Genomic DNA, 10,877 nt, shown 5'->3' on the forward strand with positions numbered 1-10,877 from the left:
AGGTCTCATATTTATCAAGCATCTCTACCTAGGCTAAAATAGTTAATCCTCTCAAAGCCATCTGAGGCATAGGTGTTATTGCTACTTCATAGATGAAGAAACTGAGGCTTGGGAATTTAAGTAGCTAACTCAAGGTCACACAGTCGGTGAATGGCAGAAGCAAGATGCAAACCTAATGGATATTTCTGATTCCAAATTCTGTGCTCCTTCCTAGGGCATCTCAGTTACCATGTGAGCCATTTTACAGATAAGAGAACCAATAATTTGTTTCCTCTCTCCTTTGTCAGATAAGAAAACTGCAGCCCAGAGTAGTTGTGTCTTCACAAAGTCACGTAATTATTTAATGCCACAGAATTCAAACCCACTTTTTTGCAATGGATTTGCCACCAGAACACAGGTGTGATGAAAAACACCTCTAAATCTAAGCCAAAATGGGAAAGGAAAAGACACATATCAATATCATCATCACTGGACACATAGTTTAGGGCAAGTCTATCACCACTGGCCATCTGATCTGCAAATGTGGTGGAATCAACAAAAGAACCATAGAAAAAATTGAGAGGGAGGCTTCTGAGATGGGAAAGCATGCCTTTGGATAAACTGAAAGCTGAAAGAAGACATGGTATCACCACTGATATCTCCCTGAAATTCAAGACCAGCAAGTAGTATGTGACCGTCATCGATGCCCTGGGACACAGTGACTTTATCAAAAACATGATTACGGGCACATCTCAGGCTGACTGTCCTGTCCTGACTGTTGCTGCTGGTTTTGGTGAATTTGAAGCAGCTGTCTCCAAGGATGGGCAGATCTGTGAGCATGCTCTTCTGACTCACATAATAGGTGCGAAACAACTAATTGTTAATGTTAACAAAATGGATTCCACTGAGCCACCCTATAGCCAGAAGAGATATGAAGAAATTGCTAAGGTAGTCACATCTACATTACGTAAATTGGCTACAACCCCAATGTGGTAGCATTTGCATCAATTTCTGGTTGGAATGGTGACAACATACTGGAGCCAAGTGCAAACATGCTTTGGTTCAAGATATGGAAAGTCACCTGGAAAGATGGCAATGCCAGTGAAACCGTGCTGCTTGAAGCTCTAGATTGCATCCTGCCACCAACTCATCCACCTGATAAGCCCTTGCATCTCCCCCTCCAGTCAGCTACGAAGTTGGTAGTATTGATAATTTGCCAATAGAGACTGATGTTCTCAAACCCAGAATAATGGTCACCTTTGCTCTAGAAATGTTACAATTCAAGTAAAGTCTGTTGCAATGCACTGTAAAGCTTTGAGTGAAGCTCTCCCTAAGGACAATGGGGGCTTCAATGTCAAGAGCGTGTCTGTCAAAGATGTTCATCCTAGCACCGCGGCTGGTGACAGCAAAAATGACCCACCAATGGAAGCAGCTGGCTTCACAGTTCAGGTGATTATCCTGAACCATCCAGGCCAAATCAGTGCTGGCTATGCACCTGTGCTGGATTGTCTCCCACCTCATGTTGTTTACAAGTTTGCTGAGCTGAAGGAGAAGATTTATTGTCATTCCAGGAAAAAGCTGGAAGATGACCCCAAATTCTTAAATCTGGTGATGCTGCCATCGTTAATATGGTTCCTGGTAAGCCCACGTGTGTTGAGAGCTTCTCTAACTATCCTCCTCTGGGTCTTTTTTGCTGTTTGTGACATGAGACAGACGGTTGCTGTGGGTGTCATCAAAGCAGTGGACAAATGGTTGCTGGAGCTGGCAAGGTCACCCAGTGTGCTGGAGAGCTCAGAAGGTAAATGGATATTATCCCTAATACCAGCTCCTCCAGTCTTAATCAGTATTAGAAGAATAGTCTCAGAACTATTTCTCTATTGGCCATTTAAGTTTAACAGTAAAAGAGTCATTAATGATAATGCATCATAAAATCTTCAGAAGGAAAGGCAAAAGTTTTATGCACCACTTGTTTTTTTTCTGTGTGTGGCAGTTTTAAGTTATTCGTTTTTAAAATCAGTACTTTGTAATGGAAACAACTTGACCAAAAATCTGTCACAGAATTTCGACATCCATTAAAACAAAGTTTAATGAGAAAACAGTGTCTTCTTTTGATCAACACTGTAAATTCCTATAGTACTACTTGGGTAAAAAACTTAAGTAAGAGTTGCCCACAATCTATTTCTGGTGTTCCATCTGCTGAAACTTCAAAATTTGATAATTCTGGGCTAACCATTTTTTCTGGGTGGGAATTTTGAGTTTTTTCACTTTGTCTGAGAGGTAGAATCATCTATGTTTTTTAAGGACATAGTGAAACGCTATGGGAGTGGGTCTGTTGGTTGCAACACTTCATAGGTTAGGACAGGCAAACACAGAGTATCTTTGTCAATAGGTAAGCTACTTACATAGAGGCCAAATTCTGCGATATTAAAGTTCATGTGTTGCATGTAAATTTTTTTGTAGTTACATCAATATTAAGTAAATTTGTTGATACAATTTCAAATTTTAATTTCCCAGTTATTGTAATATGTGTTCTCACATTTACAAATACTGAAGTGGTTTAAGTAACTAAAGCGTTAAGCTTAAACAGCATTGACGACTGCCCTGCTTGAGTTCATTGTATCTAGATTCTAGGAAAAATAAAGACACTAGAAGTTGAAGAAAAAAAAAGAATTCCAACCAAGAACTTCTAATTCCCTCTCCGGGACTCTTTCCGTGATGCAGATGACTGTAACGTTCTTCTAAGTCCAGCATGTATCATTTTTTAATGTCATTCATAACCTTTGTTGAGCATATACTTCTTAATCTAGATGACATCCAAGGTCATTCTGCCTCTGAAAATCTAGACAATGCTACTTCTGCCTCCAACACACCTCATGTTGAAAGTCCAATTCCTTCTCCACGATTTCTGCGTATTCCTCAGGGGCTTATGTTCTCATGACCACCTCTTACTTCAGCTGACTTCTTGTTCTCCACTTGGCATCTTGCAACTTTTTCTTTATTGCCACCTGGGTTCTTGAACTACCTTCTCTAGTTTTACACACAGACAACAACAAAAAGTTATCCACACAAAGCCTTTGTGTAAGAGATTCTACAGAAAGTTTAGAGAAATTAAGAAATAGATGCAGTTTGTACTGCTGGCCCATAAGCAATTAGAATTGAGTAATAATCATCCTGTTTATAAAGTCTTTTGGCTGATTTCCCAGGTTGCTCATTCTCTCTGCTTTCCACCCCCTCCCACCACCACCGACATTTTTCTAAATGCAAAGTAATTCTACCTTCCATTTCTTCTGCCCCCGATTTCTGAATCCTATGGTGCGCCTATTTTTTCACACTCAAATCCTCCAAGGTATTTTCTCTTTTTAAAACCATTTATTCACAAGAGGAATTCTACTATCAACTATTAAAAAAAAGGAATTTTTTTTTTACCGCCTACTAACAATACCCACGTTCTGAGGAGTACACAAGAAGAAACTCCGCTCTGAAAGAGTAGCTAATCTAATAGGGGGAAAAAATGCACATAACTCAAATTTCTCTTGGGCCTCAGCACCCTATGAAGACAATGAGATCACACGATATTTAGCAGTTCAATCTCTATGATAGGCTCACCTGCCCCAAGGAGCCCCTGGTCTGATGTCCTGACAGATACGAAGAAGGCTGATACAACTATGAAAACGACATAACTTACAGTTAGAGGGGAAAGATCTCTGAAGGCTGAAGAAGGGAGAGTTACTAGGATGACCACGGGCAATGAATGGCCCACCTGAGCTTTAAGTCAGCTATTTAGGTTTCTGAGCTTGGGTCACCAGGCCCAATCGTAACATCTTCTAAATGTATGTTTGTTGAGTCTATTTTAGTTTCACTAACCCCCCCCCAAAAAAATCTAGGGTTATCTGGGGTTTCCATTTCTGACCAAATGGAAAGTATTAATACTCAGAAAGCAACTGACATGGAAATCCCTTAACTTCATGTTACTGTGTTTCTGTTATAAGCAATGAGAAAAACTAGTAAAGTGAGTGAAAAGGCAGTTTTGCAAAACATGTTTTATATAATGCTGCTACCCCAGGTCCTCAGTCCCTTCCACAATTCCAAAATCCACAGAGCTCTGAAATCCTAAAGGTTTTCATTCATAAAGTTTCTAGCAATGTCGTTTGGTGGTAAAACCTGAACCACTCAGATGTGAGGCTACTTACAGTCTTTATTCATCCCACTTCATGGGAGTAGCCATTTGTTTCCTGTAGAAATAATGCAAATGCTTAACTACAAGGTGCTTTTCCGGCCACACTGGGGGAGGTATGTCGTATATGGAATCTAGAATCGACCTTTCCAAAGTCTGAGGCATTCTGAATTCCAAAACACATTTGGCCCCAAGGGTTTCAGATAAAGCGTTGTGTACCCATCTTGGCATTTGCTAGAGGAAACTGAGGGCAAAGTGAGGGGAAGTAATAACAAATGAGGGAAACTGGTATGCTGCCAGGGGCCCTATTTTCAGAAGGTCTGATCGGAACATGCAGTCTGTCAAAGAGAGAGAATACATACTAGATACAGGACTGTGTGGTACACATGTAGAGTCATGGAGAAGTTGTGGCGAGTGAGAACATCTGGGAAACCCTCCTGAGTCCTCCAGCTGAAGCCAGGCTCATCTACTGAGGACCCTGCCCAGCCACTCATCACCACATACGAAGCAGGCTGATGAGGGCAGGACAACAAGATCATAAACATTCTGATGGAAGCTCTTCCGCTTTTCTTTTAAGAAATCTGATCGTTTGAGTTATTGTTTTTTCAATGTTCACTGAATTTTCAGAATGAGGATTATTTTAAAAATAAAAAAGACAGGAGATAAATAAAGATACCCAAGCAGTTCTCAAACTTGGTAGCAGATCAGAAATACTTGAGAGGCTTTTTAAACTACAGATCCCTCAGCCCATCCCAGACCCACTGAATAAGGAGCTCCTGATGTGCTACCAAGGCGCGTGGAGTTTTCAAAGTGCCCCCAGGTAACTTCGATGTGTAGACAAGGTTGAGAACTACCGCCTTAGAAATTAATTTTCTTTTTAATTTTTAAAGACAGAGAAAGAAAAAGACATTTTCCCTACTTCTACTTGAGGAATGAAAGTGCCTAAGATCCAGAAAAGCCCAAATAGGGTGGTGAGTACACTTTACAGTTCTTGTTTTAATCACATGTGCTAACCACACAAGGGAAGTTTCATTTCTGCAAAAGCTATCGGTTTCTCTTTCATACTTATTGTTTGTAATCCCAGACACATAAAACAATTCGACCAATGATTTCATCTTCCCCATTCCTGAGGTCGTAGATGTACCCTCCATTTATGTACCATCAAGAATTAAGGGAATGTCTGCCATATGCCTGAAGGAAAGCCAGCTTCCCAGAAATTCTCTGGTGTGTTGGATGGAATGTATCCACATCGGTGTCTTGACAGGGAGCCAAATTCTTTCCTCTTTCTTCTGGTGGCATAGCCACACAATAAATTTCACATTCCTTATTCCTCAAGCCATTTGGTTTTCTCTTTTTTCTCAACCACCTCAAAATGAGGAAAAGGTTGCAAGTTAGTCTCTCTCTTATCTTCTTGAGATACGGCTCCACAAATGCTCTCCCTTGGACTGTATCATGTTTATCAGCACGAGTGTTTGGTTTCTTTGTGATAGCTGACAATTCCTCCTCTTCCCCTGCTACTTGGAGAAATGATCTGCCAGACAGCATTCACAATCTTCAGACGTCGTCCAGTCAAACACATCTTCCCAGCTCTCATTTTTCTTTCTCCATTTGGACTTTTCTCCCTTGTCCTCCTCCAGGTCCCCTTCTCAGAGATGCTGCCTTGATGCCGGATTTAAACTGAGTTCCCTATTACTGCTTCTCAGAACACCACATGCTTTTGTTTCATAGCGCTCATCACAATTTAATTAGATGTTTATCTCTGTGCTTATTTATTTTACGTCTGTTTTCCTACTAGATGATAGGATATTTGAGGTCAGGAACCAAAGTCTCTTTTTTTTGTTGTTTAGTTTGGTTTGGTCTTTGTTATTAGTTTTTGTTTGGAGTTTTTGTTGGGTTTGGGGGTTTTTTTGGTATTGGGGTGGGTCCTTTCCTTTTTTTTTATTACGATGCACCAAATTGGTATCTAATGCTAACACATAGTGGATGACAAATAAATATTAATTCACTCAATAAATTAAATACCCCGAAGACTCAAGTAAGCTGAGGCCATCTCATATATTCACCAGAAAGTCACTGGAGACTTTATGAAAGGGTGTCAGTAAAATCATCCCTTTTACAACAACATAGATGGACCTTGAGGGTATGATGTTAAGTGAAATAAGCCAGACAGAGAAAGGCAAATACTGTATGGTTTCACTCATATGTGGAAGATAAAAAATTCATGCATAAAGAGAACATACTAGTGGTTACCAGAGCGGAAGGGGATTGGGGGGTGAGCCAAAGGGGTAAAGGGGCACATATGTATGGTGGTGGACAAAAGTTAGACTACTGGTGGTGAGCACAATGAAGTCTATTCAGAAATTGGTAAATAATAATTACACCTGAAGCTACACAATGTTATAAACCATTACGATCTCAACAAAATTAGTGGGGGGGAAAAGGTATTAGTAAAAGCAAAGAAGGGGCCAGTCCTGTGGCCTAGTGGTTAAGTTTGGCATGCTCCACTTTAGTGGCCTGTGTTTGGTTCCCAGGCGTAGACCTATACAACTCATCAGCGGTCGTGTTGTGGTGGCAAGCCACATATAAAATAGGGGAATATTGGCACAGATGTCAGCTCAGGGCAAATCTTCCTCAGCAAACAAAAAGAAGAAAAAAACCCAGAGATAAGTAGAAACCAGAAAGCAGCAGACTAAAGAAGGGCTGGGAGCCCAGGGAAAGGAGGAGGAGTACACTCACCTTTGCATAGCTGGACTTGCAATTATCATGGTAAAACAAAAGTGTTCAAACTGCAACTCTCTGATCAATGAGTCACACCTAATGTGAACATTTATTTCAGAGTTGCACATACCATATTTATATAATTGTGATTCAGAATGAATGCCTTGATGATGCTTTATGTGCTGTGGCAAATGCTTAATTGCAGCTTATTTTGTCGGCATTTATTTAAATGTCAGTAAAACTCTTTCCCACAGATATTAAATTTTATAATTAATCATTCATGAAGCCTTCTCTAATCAACTTTTCCTTAAGTATTTCAAATTCTTGTCAGGCCCATTCATTTCCCTTATGATGGTATGAGAATTGGTTTTAGGTGATAAATTGACTATTTTCTCCTAGAGTACATTTTTCTTTAGAGTTTGAAAACATTCATCTACCTTAATCTGAGTTATCATGCAGTGGGGCCTAAGCCATAGGAAACACAGTATAACGAGTAGCATCTGTCAACCCGAATGGCAAGTCATGTCAAGCATTCTCAAGTTCCTTGCATTTTTATGACCAGTAAAACAAATTGATCCATACCTCAGTGTGTCAGTCAACCAATACTTGTGCGAGTGCCAACCACAAGTCATATCTAGGAATAAAATGATATATAACACCATGATATATAATATGATATAATATATAACACTATATCTGCCCTCATGGAATTTATAGTCCAAGTGGAGAGACAGACATAAAGCAAATAGGAGCAATAAAGAGTTACAGCAGCTATGATGGAGACAAGTATAATATATAGAGGAAAAGGTTGGAGTTTGGGGTCATAGGGCGGTCAGGACATCTTCTTGGCTTGAGCTGTATCTCAAAAACTGAGTAAGTAAGGGGATGGGCGTGGGGGGAGTAATGGGAAGAAAGGGTGCTCCAGACATGATAAAGAAATGGATCATGAAACAACCATGACGCCTTGGACATGCTAGTCATTGGGCATCTTGCAGGTCATTAGGCACGGAGTGGGGCTCAGTGAGGAATGAGATTGGAGAAGCAAGCAGAGACCAGATCGCGGAGGGCCTTGTGTGCCGTGCTGAGCAGTTTGGATGACATTCTCTTGGCAATGTAGAGCCTCTGGGGTGCTTTAAGTAGGGAGTGGCTCGGTGAGATAAATACTTTAGAGAGTTCACTCTGGCAGTTGTTCAGAGATTGGATTAAAAAGTTTTGGGCCTGGAGACATTTTATTCATTCATTCAAACATTTTTTTAAGTACCTTTTACTTTAAAAATACTCTCCTGAGAGCCAGATACTCTCCTCAGCTCTAGGAATACAACAATGAACCAAAGAGACAAGATCTCACAGAGCATTCTAGCAGAGGCATGTAGACAATAACCAGCCAAGAGAACAGATAAACAAGAAAAATAGAAAGTAGTGTTAAACACTGTGCAAAAATGGAAATAGACTGACACAAGAGAGAGTGTCCAATTGCTACTTTAAATTGTGTGGCTAAGAAAGACCTCTCTGAGCAGAATCTGAACGACAAGAAAAAAGTCACTCTGTGATTGGAAGTAGAGCATTCCAGGCAAAGGGAACAGCTGGTGCAAAATCCCTAAAATGGGAAAAGCTTAGACAGTTCAAGAAACGGAAAGAAGGCCAGTGTGCCCAGCGAGTAGCCGCAAGGGGCTGAAGGGTGAGTGATTAGGGTTAATAGGTAGACCCAGACGAGAATTCAAAGGCCGTGTGACCCGGGACAATGTGTTTGGATTTTATTTTAAGGGCCATAGGACATCACTTCATGGTTACGTAGGCAAGTGGTATGATCAGGTGTATATATCTATTTTTTTTCTTAAAGATTGGCACCTGAGCTAACAACTGTGGCCAATCTTTTTTTTTCTGCTTTATCTCCCCAAACCCCCTGTACATAGTTGTATATCTTAGTTGTGGGTCCTTCTAGTTGTGGCATATGAGATGCCGCCTCAACGTGGCCTGACGAGTGGTGCCATGTCCGCGCCCAGGATCCAAACCCTGGGCTGCCGCAGCAGAGCACACAAACTTAACCACTCGGCCATGGGGCTGGCCCCGCCAGGTGTATATTTTTAAATGATCATTGGCTGCCTTGTGGAAAGTGGACAGGAGTAGAAGTAAAGAGAAGTCAGAAAGCTATTGTAGTTGTCCTCGTGGGAGAGATCAGGGTGGACTCAGGTGATGGCGGTGGGGACAGACTGAAGCAGATGGAATTGGTATATGTTTGTATGTGGAGTTGAAAAGGACTTAGTGGTGGGTCAAATTCCGGGAACAAGAGAAAAAGTGGAATCAAAGAACCCTGTGGAACGTTTGCCATGTGCGATGGGTGCATGGTGGGAGTGTTTATTGGACCACATGGAATTTGAGATAACTATTGCATCCGGGTAGAGATAACACATTGTCAAATGGGTATACATGTCTGGAGTTCCAAGGAGAGATCAGAACTGAAGATAATAAAGATTTGGAAGTCACCCCCATGTCGTGTTTCTAAAGCTCTGGGACAGGGTGGGACAGCAGGGACATGGTGTAACTGGAGGAGACGAGGGTACCTACGAACCAGCTCTGGGTGCTGAGATGGAGCTGTCAATACAGTAGTCCCCTATTATCCACAGAGGATACATTCCAAGACCCCCAGTGGATGCTGAAACCATGGATAGGACAAAATCCTATACATATATTATATTTTTTCCTATATATGCATATTTGAGATGCAACAGCAAAACTAGCTGAAATTTCTTTTTCCTTCTTCACAATTTCGTGGATAGAAGATTTGTTCTTATGATAGATCTTAGCAACCTCAGCATACTTTTTCTCTTTCCTTATTAAGTCAAGAACTTTCACCTTTTCACTTAAAGGAAGCACTTTTCACAGCTTCTCTTTGGCATATCCGAATTGCAAGCATCACTACTCTTGTGCTCTGGGATCACTTGAACACGAGTACTGCAACGTCATGACAGTCGACCTGATAACTGAGGGGGCTACTAAGTGACTAACGGCCGGTAGCGTATACAGTGTGGACACACTGGACAAAGGGATGATTCACGTCCCAGCAGCATAGAGCGGGACAGCACAAGATTTCATCACCTTACTCAAAATGTCACACAATTATAACTTATGAATTGTTTATTTCTGGAATTTTCCATTTAGTATTTTTGGAACATAATTGACTGTGGGTAACTGAAACCAAAGAAAGCAAAACTGTGGATAAGGGGGGGTCTACTGTGTGGTTAAAAAAAGATACTGTGGCATCACAGAAGCCAGGAAAAGAATGAACGGCCTTAGAATATGATTATAAGTAAGAAGTAAGATACCGTTATTATAGGCAGAGCTTCTTGCACAGGAACCTGGCTTGTCCAGGTCTCTCATTAATTCCTGAAAACTTAGTGCTATCAGAGTGTCTGGTAGAGAGTAGTAATAAAATAAATCTGGCTGGGCCTAAAGCTCAGGCCATAGGCCTGGGGTGGAGGTTTATATAGACATGGGAAACTTTCAAATTGAAGTCATGGAGTGGGTAAGTGAGATGATCCAAGCTTGCTGTAGCGTGGGATAGAAGCCAAGGGCAGACAGAACCCAGAAAATAACAACATGTAAAGAATGTTTCGCAACGGAACATTTAGCAATGGAAATGGAGAAGAAACATTCAGAGAGGCAGGAGTGAGCCAGGAGAGTGTTATTATGGGGAAGCAGTGTGAAATGCTATGAAGAAACAGAGTCCACTAGCAGACCTCGGAGAACAGTACAGTAATATAAACTAAGAGAATCCTGGTTGTAGTGTGTGAAGATGAGGTAAAAAAAAAGTGAATAGATTAAGTTTGGACTATTCTTTCCAGAAATGGAGAGTTATTGTTTAATGAGTATAGAATTTCAGTTTTGCAAGACGAAAAGAGTTCTGGAGACTGGTTGCTCAACAATGTGAATGTGCTTAACACTGCTGAGCTGGACACCTAAAAATGGTGAAGATGGTAAGTCTTAGGTTATGGGTATTTTACCACCA

The 10,877-nt window shown here is 41.0% G+C and overlaps 1 pseudogene; it reads left to right on the plus strand.

Moving 5' to 3' along the window:
• The first annotated feature begins 431 nt into the window (after positions 1–431).
• LOC103556590 (elongation factor 1-alpha 1 pseudogene) lies at positions 432–1,781 on the plus strand (annotated as a pseudogene).
• The last annotated feature ends 9,096 nt before the right edge of the window (positions 1,782–10,877 follow it).

This window comes from Equus przewalskii, chromosome 6 (genome assembly GCF_037783145.1).
Source record: "Equus przewalskii isolate Varuska chromosome 6, EquPr2, whole genome shotgun sequence".
Taxonomy (NCBI): domain Eukaryota; kingdom Metazoa; phylum Chordata; class Mammalia; order Perissodactyla; family Equidae; genus Equus; species Equus przewalskii.